At 40.5% G+C, this 18,610-nt stretch overlaps 1 long non-coding RNA gene across 1 annotated transcript; it reads right to left on the bottom strand.

The window, feature by feature from the left end:
- Window positions 1–13,922: 13,922 nt before the first annotated feature.
- Window positions 13,923–16,417, bottom strand: LOC148150477 (uncharacterized). Its single transcript, XR_015757039.1, has 3 exons — window positions 16,148–16,417; window positions 14,719–14,752; window positions 13,923–14,586 (listed from the first exon to the last, which is right to left on the bottom strand). It is a non-coding gene; the product is annotated as an uncharacterized LOC148150477 (long non-coding RNA).
- Between the last annotated feature and the right edge of the window lie 2,193 nt (window positions 16,418–18,610).

Here is an 18,610-nt window from a genome sequence, read left to right as displayed (position 1 = left end):
ATTGCCCGCAGTGTTAGGTAAGGGGTAAATATAGGGGTATGGATGGGTTGTGCTTCGGCGGGTCGGTGTGGACTTGTTGGGCCGAAGGGCCTGTTTCCACACTGTAAGTAATCTAAACCATGCTGATATATTATCCCAATCCTATGCGTTTTGATTTTACCCACTAGCCTCTTATGTGGGATCTTATCAAAAGCCTTTTTAAAATCCAAATACACTGTATTTACCAGTTTTCACTTGTCTATTCTACTAGTTACACCTCCAAAAAAATTCACTAAATTAGTTGAGATTTATTTTCCTTTCATAAAACATGGCTTTGTTTAACCCTGTTAATGCATTTTAAGTGTTTTGTTATCAAAACCTTTCTAACAGATTTCAGCATTTCTTCCACTATTGATGTGGGGCTACTTGGTCTGTAATTCCAATTTTCTTTCTTCCTTCCTTTTTAGAGAGAGAAGTTACATTTGCCACATTCCAAACTGTCAGAACTGATTGAGAGTCTATAGAATTTTGGAACATGACATTTCTGGGTCCACATCCTTTTGTACTCTGGACACAGATTATCAAGCCCTGTGAGTTTGTGGGCCTTTAACTTCATTACCTTTCCCAGCAAGATTTTTTTTAACTAATAATGATTTTCTTCGATTTCTCCATTTCACTAAAGCATTGCCTTCTTAACATTTCTGGGAAATTATTTGTCTTCTTTTTTGTGGAGACAGAACCATGATTCAATTCTTCTGCTATTTCTTTGCTCCCCGTTATACTTTTCCCCATTTCTGACTGTTTATGATGCTCATTATCAGCTTTTGTTCTTCCCTGGCATCCCACTATCCATCCTTGGTGTAGCTGTCTCTCTCTCCTTTCTGAATTCTGTCTCCACATCCTCTCACTCCTTTACCGCCATCCCTTTCCCAACCTCTCTCACCTGTCTTCAGTATATATTTCACCTTTTCCTACCTACTGCTCGTTCTGATGAAAGGTCACAGGACCCGAAACATTGACACTGCTTTCTATCCAAAGTTGCTTTTAGACCTGCTGAATTTCTCCAGTAATTTTTGATTCCATTAGCCTTCCTACTTCACCTGTGTGCTAGCTTACTGGGTTTTGTGCACAAGTATCACCAAGTATCCTTGTGTTGATGCTTTCTCCACCTTTTCTCCATCAAAATAATAGTCCATTATTTTGTTTTCCCTTCCAACAATGAATAATATTTTCCAATATGAGACTCTATTACTTGTCTTTGTCTACTCAGCCTGGTTGTTATCCATGCCCTTTGTGCTCATTCAGTCTTTTGCAGTGGTGTGATGACCTAACTGAATGTGCTGTTAATGACAATGTCAGCATCGCAGGTGCTCCACAGTGAATCCACCTGTGCCTCCAGCTTCAAATTATGTTTAGTGAGTAGCTGTAGCTAGGCACATTTCCTGCACACATAATTGCCAGGAACACTGGATGTGTCCATAACTTCCCACAAAGCACAGGAGGAGTTTATCACAGATGGGAGTTCTGCTGCCATCTTCAGTCCTTTAGATTAAGCACATCAGTTATTCTTTAAAAGATACTAAATATACTGTGATCCATTGTTGCAATATAAATATTTTCACTATCGTCAAAAGACTTTATTTTATTTAAGCTCATGGGCATTAGCAGTTTAATTACTATAAAGTAGAAGTACTCACCTGACCCAAGTCCGGCTGCATGCTAATTTAAAGCTAGTTAAAGACACACCTCTACCAACATTATCTCACTGAATTCAGCACTGTCTTCACACCCTGATGTGGAGGAGCTGCAGTTTGTCTGGGGTGTACACAGTTAAAAATCACACAACACCAGGTTATAGTCCAACAGATTTATTTGAAAGCACTAGCTTTCAGAGTGCTACTCCTTCATCTGGTGGTTGTGGAGTATAAGATTATAAGACATGGAATTTATGGCAAAAGATTATTTGTCATGCAACTGAAATGATAAGCTGAACAAACTAGATTGCTGTTAAGTTTTTCATCTTTTAGAATGGGTTGCAGGTTTCAGTTTATTAATATGTAAATCCCAGAACTTATTTTAAGTCACCTTCTTGAGATAACTTAAGGTTTATTTTAAAAAAGAGCTGACATCTCAGCTCAGACAATGCATTAAAGGTGTGAGGTTAAAGTCTATGGGGTGAAATTGTATTTGCAGAATACTTGCAGATACATTTTATTTTGCTCAAAAAATGCACAATCTGCAGGCAGTCAATGTAGGCAGTCAATACATGTAATATTTTGTAAATTCAACTTTGGAAATAAAACCAGTCTGACTCAAGATTGGGATACAGACAGACTCTGACCTCACACCTTTAATGCATTGTCTGAGCTGAGATGTCATCTTTTGTAATAAAACCTTAAGTTATCTCGAGGAGGTGGTTTAAAATAAGTTCTGAGATTTACATATTAATGAACTGAAACCTGCAACCCATTCTAAAAGATGAAAGACTTAACAATCCAGGTTTGCTCAATATATCATTTCAGTTATATGACACTGCAATCTTTTGCCATAAATTCTGTGTCTTATGATCATGAAAACGCTATAACCACCTGATAAAGGAGCAGCGCTCCAAAAGTTAGTGCTTCCAAATGACCCTGTTGGTCTATAACCTGATGTTGTGTGATTTTTAACTTTTATCACACATTGAGTTCACTGTCGTCTACTTGTGCTGCTTTCATTGCTCTTTTCTCACGTTGTTCTATCCTCATTCATCATACTCCTGTCACATTGCTTATTATGTCTACTGTTCTCCTGTCATGCTGCTTAATACCAAGTTCGCTGCTCTCCTCTTGCACTGTGATATACTGAGCATATATACACTTTTGGAATTGAACAGCACATGTACTCCTGAAATAATAGGTGCTGCAGACCCAATAATGCAGCATAAGATTGATATGACCATGATACAATCAAGTTTTGAATAGTACTGAGGATTCAAATTTTGGAAGGCACTGAGACCAGATTTTATTTTTCAGGCTGTGAGGACACCATAGTGACCAATACTGAAATATTGAGCAAGATCTTAATGTTTAATATGTGTGCTAAGCTGAAAGACATCCTCAGCTTGTGATGGAATGGACCTGGAAACAAGAAAGCTGTATGCAAGAGCAAACCTGAGGAATAGAACCTCATATGGGAAAGTTAGAAAGCTAGCATGATGTACAATGCTAAAAGTTGATGTTGAACAGAAAATGATTATAAATTTCTGGAGTTTGTTCGGAATCAACATGCAACTGAAGTTGTGTTTGCACATGATGTAGCAGTTACTCATTTTCCAATTTGTATTATTGATCGATATCTTGATGCCACACATTTTAAAATTCTCACTGTTGTGTTAAAAATGTTAAACATGCAGCTTGTTAGACAAGGTTAATTAGATTGAGTTCTGAATTGATATAATTAGTATTGTCCCTTGGAGGGAAATAATGATCAGTTTTATGCTGGGCTCTCCTGTTCTCTCTTGACTTGTGTGTAGTGGAGAAAGGCAATTTTCGTAAGCAGGCTCTTGACATTTATAGAGTCATAGAAATGTACAGCATGGAAACATACCCTTCGGTCCAACTCAGTCAGGCCAACCAGATATCCTAACCTAATCTAGTCCCATTTGCCAGCACGTGGCCCATATCCCTCTAAACCTTTCCCATTTATATACCCATCCAAATGCCTTTTAAATGTTGCAATTGTAACAGCCTCCACCACTTTTTAACCAATGATTTGTGACTTTTGTGTAATATAATTGAGTTAATAGTCCAGAAAGCCTATAATTATTTTTCCATTTTAATTCATGAGATACACCTTGCTTAATGTTCATTTTATAGTGACACTACATTGCCAGTGTGTTTTGAAAAATCTTGTATTAAAATTCCATTTTATCAATGTTACCTATGTCTGTTTTTTGAAAACAATCAACTTAATACTATGCTCTTTCTCTTCTGCCATTAATTATTGTTTTTTTTTTCAACTTTGAATTGACATTGCTGTGAATAATTACTTCAAATTAATCTTCCAATATCCATTATATCTTGGGAATATTCATTGAAATCCGATCTTGAATGATAGAAATGAGGGACTTAATTTTGCCAATCCTGTAGTGAAAGGCTTGGAATTTCTGGGGCTCTTGGGGTGGGGTGGGGTGGAGGTTAGTGTAAGGTGGTGGGTGAGCAGCATATTGGGAAAACAGTGACAGATTGTCAGAATGAATTCCATATTTCTTCACATTACTACTCAACCTTCCTAGGTGTGATTAGGTAAAAGAGGAGACAAAAACAATGCTGCTAATTTTAGACCAGTTAGCTTAATATTTACCAATGGCAAAATGATAGAACTTATTGTAAAGGATGTAAAACCAGAGTATTTAGAAACACATAATATGGTCAAGCAGAGTCAATAAAGTTTCATGAATGGGAATTCATGTCTGACAAGCTTATTAGAATTCTTTGAGGAGGAAACAAGCAGGATAGCTCAAGGGAAGCAATGGTTGTAATATTTTAGGATTTTCAGAAGGTGTTTGAAAAGGTGCCACAATTAGACTACTTCTTTACCGCCCATGATGTTGGAGATAATACATTAACATGGATAGAGGATTGGCAAACTAATAGAAGACAGAAAGTTGGGATAAGGGGGCATTTTCAGGATGGAAACCCATAAGTGTTGGAGAGTCAATGCACTATCACATCTCTCCTGTGGCCCTTCTAGATTTATTAGACTGTGTAATTTAAAATATTCACCGTCACACAGTGTTCAATGCTGAGATAGACAGACTTTTATTGAGTAAGGGAATTAGGAGTTCTGGCAAAATGAATGTTGCCAGGATTGGAGGATTTGAGCTATAGGGAGAGGCTGAATAGGCTGGGACTGTTTACCCTGGAGGCTGAGGGGTGACTTTATAGATGTTAACAAAATCATGAGGGGCATGGATAGGATAAATAGACATATAAATAGGCTGGGGTGGGGGGAGTCCAGAACTAGAGGGCATAGGTTTAGGGTGAGATGGGAAAGATATAAAAGAGACCTACGGGGCAACTTTTTCACGCAGAGGGTGGTACCTGTATGGAATGAGCTACCAGAGGAAGTGGTGGAGGTTGGTACAACTGTAACATTTAAGAGACATTTGGATGGGTATATGAATAGGAAGGATTTGGAGGCATATGGGACGGGTGCTGGCAGGTAGGACTAGATTGGGTTGGGATATCTGGTCAGCATGGATGAGTTGGACTGAAGGGTCTGTTTCCATGCTGTGCATCTCTATGACTCTATGATTGTGCATGCTGGTGGTGGGAAGCAACTGCAGTTATTAATGAAATAAGATTTTCCATCAGTTTTACCATTTCTCAGGGAGATATGAGATTCATATGGTGCCAAATTCTCAAAGGAGGCAAATCTCAGCAGCAAATACTTGCTGAGATGTCCAGTCATTAAAATCAGCTGCATTACAATCAGTGAAGACTCAGGTCCCAGCATCAAAGTCTGAATCTGTGGTGATTGTAATGAAGTCAGCCGGCTAGGCCTTACGGAATAGGAGTTCTCTGTTTGGGGCTGTTAAGCTGGTCTAATTTTTTTTTAGATTCCCTACAGTGTGGAAACAGGCCCTTCGGCCCAACCAGTCCACACCGACCCTCTGAAGAGTAACCCACCCAGACTGACTGATGCACCTAACACTACGGACAATTTAGCATGGCCAATTCACCTGACCTGCACATCTTTGGACTAATCAGGGAGACCTGGCTGACAGATTAAAAGAGGAGTGTCAGAGATGCTGACACTTTGGTACCTGACTCAAAATGAGGCTGTACTAAAGGCAAGGACTGTTCATGTGAAAATAAAGGGTACCTTGGGGATATATACCAACCTCTGTGGAGTTATTTCAGAGCCATTATGCAATCAAGGCTCTGAAGATACATGGGCACTCTGCTCTCAGAGACTACTTCCTCCAGTGAGGCCAACAGCAGGATAGAGAATGCTTTCACTGAATGGAAAGGGGGAGCAGTAGGCTGAGATGTCCCAGCAACATGAATCTGAAATGGAACAGAGGTGAGGAGGCCTGCTGCCTCCGTGGGCCTGACAACAGCAATGAAGGACATAGCATTTTCCAAATGTCTCCCGATATGACCATTTGGAATCTGTCCCTCCTACAGTGAGGGAAATGCACACAGTGTCACACTTGTCCTGTGACTCCTCAAGTATGGGCGGCACGGTGGCACAGTGGTTAGCACTGCTGCCTCACAGCGCCAGAGACCTGGGTTCAATTCCCACCTCAGGCGACTGTCTGTGTGGAGTTTGTACGTTCTCCCTGTGTCTGCGTGGGTTTCCTCCGGGTGCTCTGGTTTCCTCCCACAGTCCAAAAATGTGCAGGTCAGGTGAATTGGCTATGCTAAATTGCCCATAGCGTTAGATGCAGGGGTAAATGTAGGGGAATGGGTCTGGGTGGGTGCGGGTCGGTGTGGACTTGTTGGGCCGAAGGGCCTGTTTCCACACTCTAAGTAATCTAATCTATTGTTGCTCTGTGTCTCTTAAAAGAGTCACCATCATGCCACTCAGAGGCTGGTGCTACGTGGCTGTTCATCTTTTTCTCTACAATGAGCATTGTGACCCTTTGAACACATCAGTCCTTGGTCATTCACTACACATGGGTTGGCCGCCCTTGTCTTGCATCTCACATGAGCACCACAAAAAAAAACATGGGAGACCTTGCCATTATGCATTGCCACTCACCTTGTCAGAATTCACAAGGTCATTGAATCTCTTCTGGCACCCCATGTTCATGCAAACATCCTGAGGCTCTTGGCTTGCCCAGCTACCTTCAATGGGAATTTAACCTTGCACTATGCCTTGAATATCAGCAGAGAGCTGTGATTGAACATTGCATTTCTTCTCAATGTAGTTATTGCTTCACAGGCTCATGTTGGTTATCTCTTTCCTCTCCCCTCTATTTGTGCAGCCTGACTGAAGGCTTTGTCTGGTTTTAATACATGATGTTGTGAAATGACTAGATGGCTATTATTGACTGGCTCCCTTGTCAACAGGATTCCAATTGGCTGCATATTGGAAGATCACCAATGAAGTTTTGCCGTAATTCTGTGAATGATCCCGCTATTGGGATGTTGACTCATTTGGTCGATCAAAGTATCTGTTGACTATGGCTGTAAGGATCCTAATGTTAAACAGAGGTCACTAATCGATTCAATTGATCAATTACACAGACTGCAACCAATAAGCTCAGAGGCACATGTTCCAACACTTTCTCTTAGAATGCAAGTAAGGCCTAAGATAATGTACTTGGGGAGATCCAAGATGGCGGCGACTCAGCAAGTCTGAGTCTATCGTGCTCCTCCCAAGATCTAGGCAAAGTGAGCCACCCTCCTCCACCACACTCACCAAATCAATTAACAATAGTTTTTACTTAATGTAATTAGTGGTTTAGTATTAAATTTATACAGTTCAGTCTTCTGTAAAAATGACTAGGGGGAAAGGAGCCCGCAGTTCTCAGCAGGCAGGAGCCCCGCACCCACCCTCCCCAGCTGCAGCAGAGGCGTCCGCAGCTGCCCCGGGGGACTTACCTACGGTGGCGAACTATCGTGGGGTTCCTGGGTCAAGGGTGGGGCACTGGTTGGGAGAGGTTATGATGGGTTTTTTGGAAAGGAAGTGATGTCCCCTGGGAATAAGGGGGAAGATCTCCATTTAAATACGTTTTATACTTTTTTTTAACTATTTAGAAATAGTTTTTTTATTATATTGATCTGAATGCACAAAAGAGCTTTTATTTTTGTGAATTTTATATGCTGTATGCTTGGGATGTTTTGGATAAATACGGGTTTTGTTGTGATCTGATGTTAACACATTCCGAGCATGTATATCACTGCTCAATTTATGTGTTATTAGTTGGACTTTTTTTCTCTTGAATAATGTAAGAATTTTAATGATACACCTGGTTAGTTGTAAGTTAGATGAGTAGTTAGTTGAGTTTTGTCTTTTTTTTCTCTTGGTATTTCTGTTTTCTTGTTTGATAGATTTGGGTTATCATTTATTTAAGATTTAACTGTATATCAATGTTTATACTTGGGTCTTTTTTTTAGTTTTCTTTTGTAAACTTGTTAAAACATGTTACATTTTTCAATAAAAATATCTTAAAAAAAAGATAATGCACTTCAATTGGTCTGAAATGCTTCTGATTGTTCAACAACTGACTCTGAAGGATTTCTTTTCTTTGCAGTTGGCAGCCTTGCATATATTAATGTTTCAAAGTTGTTGGCATTTTCACATGGAATGAAATTACAGATATACATTGATGGTCCAGATAAAAGCATCATGATTCAATGCCCTGTTCCACCCATGGATTTTCTAATTTACCTTGTTACCCCACATGTGAAGATAAAGGACCCCTTACCTATCAAGGCAAATAATTAAATTCATCTGTCTATTTGAAGTCCCACTAACAAAACAAGAACATGATTCAAAAAATCTTCCTGTTTCAGAACAGTGATGCAGTGATGAATTTACATCGTGCAAAGTTATTTTTGTTGTCAGTAATGGTCAGCCAATTTCTGGAAAAAAAAAGCAAGAGATAATTTCTGAATCTATGGTGATAGAATGCTTACAGTACATTGGAGGTTGTTTGGTCCACTGTATCACTGCTGGGCCTCTAAAAGAACAATTCATCCAGTATCACTTTACCACCTTGTCCTTGCAACCCTTCACACTCTTCCTTTTCAGACAATAATCCAATTGCTTCATGAATACCTGCCTTCATCACATTGTCAGGCAGTGCATTCCAGAGCCTAACCACTTGTTATGTAAGTAAGTACATACATATTCACAAAGGCCACACATATGGAACTGTGAAAACAGTTTGGATTTCAGGTACATGCATGCAACCAATCTGACCATTCTTTGTGATATAATTTGTGATATTGTAATTAAATATCACAAGAATCTATACTTGGTATTATTGTTAACAAATGATTTACAATCTAGTCAAACTAGAGTCAATGGGAATTATGGGGAAATCTTTCCATTTATTGGAGCCTAGTAGAAATGAAGATGGATATGGCTTTGAAGTTCAACTATTTCAAGATACAGGACATCACTGGGAGAGTTCCTCAGGTCTTAGGCTCAACGATTTTCATTAATGACCTGCCCTCCATCTTATGGCAGATGTGTGGGTGTTCACTGACGTTCACACAATGTCCAGCATCATTTACAACTCCTGAGATATTGAACCAGTCCATGTCCAAATGCAACAAGGCCTAGACAAAATACAGGCCTAGGCTGGGAAGTGGCAAATAACATTTGCACTACACAAGTTCCAGGCAACAAGCATTTCAAAACCAGAAAACCCAATTATCACCCCATGATGTTCAACATTAGTAGCACTGTTGAATCTTGCACCTGGAATATCTGAGGAGTTATCACTGACCTGAAGCTAAACTGTACCAGCCATATAAACATTGCAGCTAGAGGAGCAGGCCAGAAGCTCAGAATCCTGTGGTGAGTATCTCACTCCCTAACTTCTCAAAGTCTATCCACAAGGCACAAGTCAGGATCGTGGTTTATTGAGCATCTCCTATTTTAAAAATGTAACTACCAAGAGCCTAAGTTGTAAAGTTCTATCCCTTTATATATTTGTGCCCTTTACTTATTTTGTCATTAAATCTTTGGCCAAATGTTTGTTACTTGCCCATTTATCAAGTGCCCTTATACCTCCTTATGTAGCTCAATATCAAATATGGCCAGAGGTTAACCTTCAAATATTTCAATAGGTTAAACATGGAAATCATTGTTGTAATATATCATTGAGAAGTGAGATGTGACAAAAATTGCTGAGCACATTCCACAAGTAATTACTGCAATCTGGGCTAATTGTTAAACATGGGCCATATTATTGTGTATAGTGCCAACACGAAAGACATGAAAGTTCACAAAAATGCTGCAAAGTTACATCAATTGCATTCTGTCTCCTGTATTTTATAATTAGAAAACATTCACAACTGAAATTTCTAATTCAATTCTGCAACGAAAAGAAGTCAGTAATTAATTTATTATTGTCTATTTTATTTCTTGCTCAGGTCTGGAATAGCTAAGAATCTCAGTTACAAACCAGACAAACTGCTTCTTCGGGTACAGCATTCCTTTCAGGCTGAGGTATTGTTACAAATGTATAGTACATTTGTTACATTTTTTAGAGCACAACATTTAATTTCAGAAGTTTAATGTAAGATGAAACTCTTGGTTAAGAAACTGATATGCATCTAATAAATACAAATCAAAATGATTAATGTTGATTACATCAAAGAAAAACTTATGTTTACTTTACAAGGTCAAATTTACAAGTGTAAAAACTTATCAAGGAATGACTGAATCTGAGCTTGGTAGAGCTTGTATATTATAGTTTCAATAAAAGAAGTTACTAGCTCGCAATTCTGGGAAAGTGACTTATAAAACTCCACTCGAGGTATAAATAGTTCAGATGAGTCACAGGTAAAAATAATAAATTGTCATCTCAATAAAAGCAAAATACTGCAGATGCTGGAAATCTGAAAAAACTCAGCTGACCCGGCAGCATCTTTGCAGAGAGGACAACGTTAATGTTTTGTGTTTGATGAGACTCCATTGGGTGGAAGTGTCAACTCTGTTTTTCTCTCCATAGACACTGCCAAATCCACTAAGTTTCTTCAGCATTTAATGCTTTCATTTTTAATTTATATTTCTGTTTGAAACATCTCAAGGACAACACTTTATGGTTCAGATGGACCCTGGATTACAAGCTTCCTTTGTGTAATTTATCTCAATCTCATAGAATCATGGAACCCTTACAGTGTAGAAGCAGGCCATTCAGCCCATTGAGTCCATAATGACCCTTCAAAGGGCATCCCACCCAGACCACCTCCCCGCCGGTCCCTGTAACCCTGCATTTCCCATGGCTAATCCACCTAACCTGCACAGCTTTGGACTGTGGGAGGAAACGAGAATGGGGAGAATGTGGAAACTCCACACAGACAGTTGCCCGAGGGTGGAATCAAACCTGGGTCCTTGGTGCTGTGAGGCAGCAGTGGTAACCACAGCGACTGTGCTGCCCAAAGAAGGGAGTTGTACTTTCGGTATTGTGTAGGCTGCAGCTCAGTAAATTAGGGGAGCAAAAGAAAGTAATTGTTAGTTAGACCCACGACCTCAAGCAGAGAAAATATAAACCATAATGTTCATTATATGTCGATGGAGTCATAGAGTCATAGAGATGTATAGCATGGAAACAGTCCCTTCGGTCCAACCCGTCCATGCCGACCAGATATCCCAACCCAATCTAGTCCCACCTGCCAGCACCCGGCCCATATCTCTCCAAATCCTTCCTATTCATATACCCATCCAAATGCCTCTTAAATGTTGCAATTGTACCAGCCTCCACCACTTCCTCTGGCAGCTCATTCCATACATGTACCACCCTCTGTGTGAAAAAGTTGCCCTGTAGGTCTCTTTTATATCTTTCCCCCTCTCACCCTAAACCTATGCCGTCTAGTTCTGGACTCCCTGACCCCAGGGAAAAGACTTTGTCTATTTACCCTATCCAGGCTCCTCATAATTTTGTTAACCTTTACAAGGTCACCCCTCAGCCTCCAATGCTCCAGGAAAAACAGCCCCACCCTGTTCAGCCTCTCCCTATAGCTCAAATCCTCCAACCCTGCCAACATCCTTGTCAATCTTTTCTGAACCCTTTCAAGTTTCACAACATCTTTCCAATAGGAAGGAGACCAGAATTGCAGGCAATATTCCAACACTGGCCTAACCAATTTCTTGTACAGCCGCAACATGACCTCCCAACTCCTGTACTCAATACTCTGACCAATAAAGGAAAGCATGCCAAACGGCTTCTTCACTATCCTATCTACCTGCGACTCCACTTTCAAGGTCTCTTTTAACCTGCTCTCCAAGATCTCTTTGTTCAGCAACACTCCCTAGGACCTTACCATTAAGTGTATAAGTCCTGCTAAGATTTGCTTTCCCAAAATGCAGCACCTTGCATTTATCTGAATGGTAGCTTGAACTAGTCTGTAATTTATAAAGGGGGACAGATGCTGGAACAGCTCCGTTGTTTGAATGATATAGAGGAGCCAGTGTTGGACTGGGGTGGACAAAGCTAAAAATCACACAACCCCAGGTTATGGTTCAACAGGTTTATTTGAAAGCACTAGCTACTGCTTCCAAATAAACCTGTTGGATTATAACCTGGTGTTGTGTGATTTTTACCCTTGTTTGAAGCCTGAGAAAGAAACATACAGTATTCCCTGCAATGAAATGCAGCTTGCCTAGTGGCAGAATGCAGTTAGGTTCAATGGTTAAGTTGGAAAGAGCTGTATAGAAACGGTGGTAGCAGACTAGGGAAAAAAAAATCAGGTGCAAGTTTGGGACAACAAGCTGAAATGCCCCAACTGCGAGGTTCTTAAAGAAAAATCAGAGGATCACTTAGCCAAAAGCTAAGGGAATGATCCCTGAGAAATCTCATACTTCGGAGCATTGCATACTGAGGAGAAACTAAAATTAATTCTGCAGAATCATGGTATTTGTTTAGGAAAGTGAGTGGACCTTTAAAGTTTTAAGTTAAGAGAAATAATGGTGCAGGAGAGGTGAGGCAAAGGAGTAAAATGTAGAACTGAGTTTATTAAGTTAAAAATCACACTACACCAGATTATAGTCCAACAGGTTTATCTGGAAGTACTAGCTTTCAGAGCGCTGCTCCTTAGACAACCACCTGATGAAGGAACGGTGCTCCAAAAGCTAGTGCTTTCAAATAAACCAGTTGGACTATAACTTGATATTGTGTGATTTTTAACTTTGTACACCCCAATCCAACACCAGTACCTCTAAATCAGCTCTGACTTTATCACATTTTCTTTACAAATTGTCGTGTGAAGTTGCCAGCGCTTGTTGTAATTGTTTTTTTATGCAATGAAGTTTTTGATAAATGTGTGAAATCTTGTGGAGTAATTTATTTTGGTTATTTGGGTATTTAAAATCTTTAATGGTACCTATTGGAATTGTAATAGAATGCATTTAGTCTATCACTTGCTCCTTTCTCAATGATGAGCAGCAAGTCAGTGTCATTTGTGTCATTATTTTGTGTCCACACCTTACCATCCTGTAGGCCACCCCCACACCAGCCCAAAGGAGTGGGCAATTTGGCCCTTCAAGCCTCACCAACTATTCAATATGATCAAGGCTGATCATCCAACTAGTTTTGTGTTCCTGCCTTCCCCCCATATCTTTTGGACTTCAGAACTAAAGCTGATGTTTTTCTTTTAAACATTCAATGTTTTGACCTCAACTGCTTTCTCTGGCAGATAATTCGTCAGGCTTACGATACTCTGAATGAGATTGATAAATTTCTCTTCACCTCAGTTCCAAATGACTTTCCCTACATCCTCAGACTGTGACTCTTAGTTCTGGGCTCCCCAGTCATCAGGAACATCCTTCCTGCATCTATCGTTTTAGAATTTTAGAGGTTTCTATGCAATCCGCCCTTGTACTTCTGAATTCCAGTGAATGTTCTCCTAACCGATCCAGTCTGTCTTCATACGTCAGTCCTGCCATCCAGGAATCAGTCTAGTAAATATTAGTTGCACTCCTTCTGTAGCCAACACATTGTTCCACGGATAAGGACTCGGAAACTGCACATAATACATTAGAAGTAGTTTCACCAAGGTCTTACACAGTTACAAGAAGATTACAATTACAAGAAAACACCCCAGCACCTGTAGCTCCCTTCCCATTCCCACCGTCCCTTGCTGTTGGTCAGCCTCTCACTGCTCCCCCTACTGTCTCAGGAACTGCAACTGCAGGAACTGGAAAACACTATCCCCACCCCCTGTCACCTCCAGTTGCATGGCAGCAAACATCTCTCTAAATGTTGGCTATGTATTGAATTCAGTTTTCTCATTGTTCAATGTAATTGGTTTGATTTAGGTTTAGATTTTATTGTCATGTGTACACGAGTACAGTTAAAAGTTGCCATTCTCTAGTACCTTCTTAGTATATAAATGGCAGGATTTAAAATAGAAGCAGAAATAAAAGAAACAGCTGAAAGAAAAGGAAGTCTCTAGATTGCTCCCCTGTCTCTGGTGTGAGTCCTTTCTGCCAGAAAAAAACAAAGCCATAAAATCCATCCTCAGTCTGCTAACACTCAGGTGCTCTGAGATCCCCCATGACGCATCGGCCAGAATGCCACCACCTCCGGCATCAGGTAACCGGGCCCAGCTATGACCTGGAGCACACCACAGCCACTGGGGCCGTTTTGCCATTGTTTGACAACATCTTGCTTCCACTGATGTCATTGCCACCATGAGTCCACATTGGGCAAATCTCAGCAATGCAGTTGCCATTGAAGCAGTCGGGGTCCCAACTGGGCACAAACTCGATACTGGGCCCACCGGGCCGAAGCAGCTAGTGCCTCATTCTGGCTTACAATGTTGTCATTGCCACCTCCTGGGAACGCCATTTTAGCAGGAAACCCGCTGCTGCTGACCACTCCTGCAGGAAAGAACTGCTCCTGCCGCTGCTGACATGCTGTGAAGGGGACTTGTCCAACTGAAAAAGGAAGAAAAAGAAAAAATCAAAAGTAAAAGAAAGAGAAAAAACAAAGGCTGATGGAAATGATGGGTCCTGAGCTCAGGACCCATGCTAAACGCTGCTTCTCCTCTGCCGCCATCTTGGAATCACCTTGGTTAGTCAACCCTTTGTGTTTTCTTCAATTCTGTAATAATAAAGAGAGATAATTAGTAATTGTGATCAGGAAATGATGATTTCCTCTCATATTGCAACTCTGAATATGTCTTCAGTTGGCCAATCTTCCCTTGTAGTTTTCTCACATTGACCAGCCAACAATTACCCAGTTATAACTTCAGATAATAATGCAGTTAACTCTTGTTCTGCCCTTGAGGAGGATAGTATTCATATTCTTTCAATTCTGAATGTGCACATGCTTGACTTATTTTCTCTCCAGTAAGATAGCAAATAACAATATTCACAATACTTCGACATAATCACATGTACAGGCAGTTCTGCTATAACATGTCTTTCGTTAATACGATTGTGTGAACAGGGAATGCTTTTTCTAGAACATGAACTTTTAAAGTGTGTGTTGGCTACAACGTGATTACGTCGCCAATACTTTAAGTGTATTTTTATTGTATGAATTTTGTGTAGCACAGGCTCGCTCAAGAATGCAACTACCACGTAATAGCAGCACTACATGTAGAGCCAGTCCTTATCCAATTAGAAAGACTAGTTAACACCAGTATTTAGAAAACTGTTTCTCGGGACCCTCTTGTGATGCAGTGGGTTGTCCCCACTCCTTGGACTGGGAAGCCCATGTATAAGTCAGGTGTGTAACAACATCTCTGAACCGTTTGATTAGAAAAATAAGTTAAAGAAAATAAATAAAACTTCCTGTTATTGTGCCATTCTAACATGCATTTATCTGTTTGGGCTACTGAGTATCAATTATTTTACACTCAGGTGGTTAAAGTGCCCCCATCGAATAGTCACCATCTAGATCGCTAAGGCTAGCAGCCCATTGTTATATTTAGAAATTTGCACCTTACAGTGGCCCTATAGTTTTGCAAATTGTTCTATTTTTGGCAGTTAATTTAACATGTCTGGAAGGATATGCACCTGATGGTTTAACTGCATTCTGCAGATGCTGGCTGATCTGTGTGCTTCCAAATTTTGCTATTCTTTTTGTTTAAGAATTCAATTTTTATTAGTAAAAGAGAGATTTCCTTTTTTTGTAGTAAAATAAAGAACTGACCTTTGGACATTGCATGATTTCAGTACAGACCATAAACCGCACTTCAAAGCCAATATAGGGTGGAATCAAATACAGCGATGTAGACTGTGTTGCAGAATCAGATGTAAAGTCTGACAAGTCCCAGCATAACATCAAAATTATCTTGTTCTACCTTTTATGCTTTTCACAAGTGACATGGTGAGATTCTCATTAGGGTGTTGTGAGACATGTCATTTGATGGGGATTAATGTTTGCTAAACACCATGTTAATGCCACAATCCCCTTCTTTAACATTCAATTTATCAAAGTCACCAAACTCTCAATGTCAGGAAAACTGGACAATGAAATTAGAATATGTACCTGGCCAATCCAGCTCATCACTGGGTCTGAATAATCTTCATGTTGCCTGTGACAAAACTCCAGTCCACATCATGATGAATGGGCACAGACAATGGCATCCTGAATCTGCTGAGTCATCGTGACCATTGTGGCAACTCTCTGATATACCAGTAGTGTACTCTGGATGGTTAGACTTACATTGTGTTTTAAGGCTATGATTGTGGGTCTAGTTGAAGTTATTCTCAGTCAGGAGATTCATGGCTCTGAGTGGATCATGGTCACTTTGCTGCTTCCCTGGTGCTTAGTCTGAGGGCTAAGGTAATACTCCAAAAATCTCAATGCACCTCTGATTAAGACAAAAAAAAAGTCTCTGCCCACATTTTTGTAGACACTGTGGTGGGGAAATAAGGTAAAAACAAGAGCTGCAGATGCTGGAAACCAGATTCTAGATTAGAGTGGTGCTGGAAAAGCACAGCAGTTCAGGCAGCATCTGAGGAGCAGGAAAATCGATGTTTTGGGCAAAAGGAATGCTTTTGCCCGAAACGTCGATTTTCCTGCTCCTCGGATGCTGCCTGAACTGCTGTGCTTTTCCAACACTGCTCTAATCTAGAATCTGGTGGGGAAATAAGTCAGCTAAATTGCTCAAACAACAGTAAGATAAATAGAGTGTCGGAGGCTGAGGGGTGACCCGAAAGAGCTTTATAAAATCATGAGGACCATAGATAGGGAGAATAGTCAAGTTTTTTCCCCAGGATAGGGGAGTCCAAAACTTGACAGCATCGGTTTAAGGTGAGAGAAGAAAGATTTAAAAATGACCTAAGGGACAACTTTTTCACACAGAGGGTGGTGAGTGTATGGAATCAGCTGCCAGGGGAGGTGGAGGAGGCTGGCAAATGGGACTACATTAATTTAGGATCTGTGGTTGGCATGAACTAGTGGACCGAAGGGCCAGTTTCCATGCTGTGCATCTCTATGACTCTATAATTCATAGATTCAATGACTTGGCAGTAGCAATGTTTTTCTCATTTCAATCCTGAACAATTGGTTTCTAATACAATTGGCTTCTACACCATGTTTTAGAATCTCTGTCTAGTGGAACTCTAAACATTTATCCTCAGAAACCCATTCAGAATCTTGGATGTCTGAATAAAGTTACTTCTAATTCTTCTAAATTTCAGTTAATACAGACCCAGTTTATTGTCTTTTTACAGGACATCAACCATAAGTGGCTTAACAGCGCCACCACTCATTGAGTTGGTCGCGACCTAAAGGATATAACTGCTGGACTGGGATTGCAGCAAGCAATAAGGGAACCAATAAGATACAAAATTATACATGACCTTATCCTCATCAAGTTGCCTGCTGAAGATTCATCCGTCCCTAACAACATTGGTAGGACAGAACACCGCACATTCCTTGCGGAGGCAAAGCCCTGTCTTCACATTGAAATACTCTACATCATTGGAAGGATGTGGAAGCATTGGAAAGTGTGTAGAGGAGATTTACCAGGATGTTGCCTGGTGTGGAGGGAAGGTCTTTTAAGGAAAGGCTGCGGAACTTGAGGCTGTTTTCATTGGAAAGAAGAAGGTTAAGAGGTGACTTGAAAGAGGCATAAAACCTAATTAGAGAATTGGATAGGGTGGACAGGGAGAGCCTTTTTCCTCAGATGGTGATGGCTAATACGAGGAGACATAGCTTTAAATTGAAGGGTGATAGACATAGGTCAGAGGTAGGTTTTTTTACTCAAAGAGTCATAAGGGCGTGGAACAGTAGTGGGCTCGCCAACATTAAGGGCATTAAATGGTCATTGGATAAACATATAAATGATAATGGAATAGTGTAGGTTAGATGAGTTATAGATTGGTTTCACAGGTCAGTGCATCATCAAGAGCCAAAGAGCTTGCACTGCATTGTAATGTCCTATGCTCTATGTGTGGTGTGGCAATATCACTGTGCTGAATGGGATACACTGCAAGCTTGTTTAGTGACTCAAGGTTGAGCAACTATGAGCTACTACAGGCTATCAATTGCAGAACTATGCTCCATAGCAATCTGCTAATCTACCATTACCAACAAGCCAGAGGATCAATCTGGTTCAATAGACAGTGCAGGTGGCAGGTATACATAAACATGAGGCGTCAACCTGGTGAGGCAACAAAACAGTCTAGAGTTGAACAAGGCTAAGCGATTCCACAACCAATAGATCAGATCTAAGCTTCACAATCCTGCCACATCCAGTCGTGATTAGGGGTGGACAATTAAGCAAATCACTGGAACAGGTGGCTCAATAAATACCTTCATCCTGAAAACGAGGGGTGCTCAGCACATCAGTGCAAAGGCTGTTGCATTCACAACAGTCTCTGGCTAGAAGGTCTGAGCGGATGATCCACCTCAGCCTTCTCCCCAGGTCCCCAGCGTGACAGGTTCAACCAATTTGATTCTCTCCACATGATATCAAGAAATGGATGGAGGGCCTGGACACAG

This window comes from Chiloscyllium plagiosum, unplaced genomic scaffold, assembly GCF_037043375.1.
Source record: "Chiloscyllium plagiosum isolate Xiang-an unplaced genomic scaffold, Cpla_swu_hap1 HiC_scaffold_4, whole genome shotgun sequence".
Lineage (NCBI taxonomy): Eukaryota > Metazoa > Chordata > Chondrichthyes > Orectolobiformes > Hemiscylliidae > Chiloscyllium > Chiloscyllium plagiosum.
Note: the sequence above shows the minus strand (reverse complement) of the source record. Positions and strands in the feature narration are given on the sequence as shown.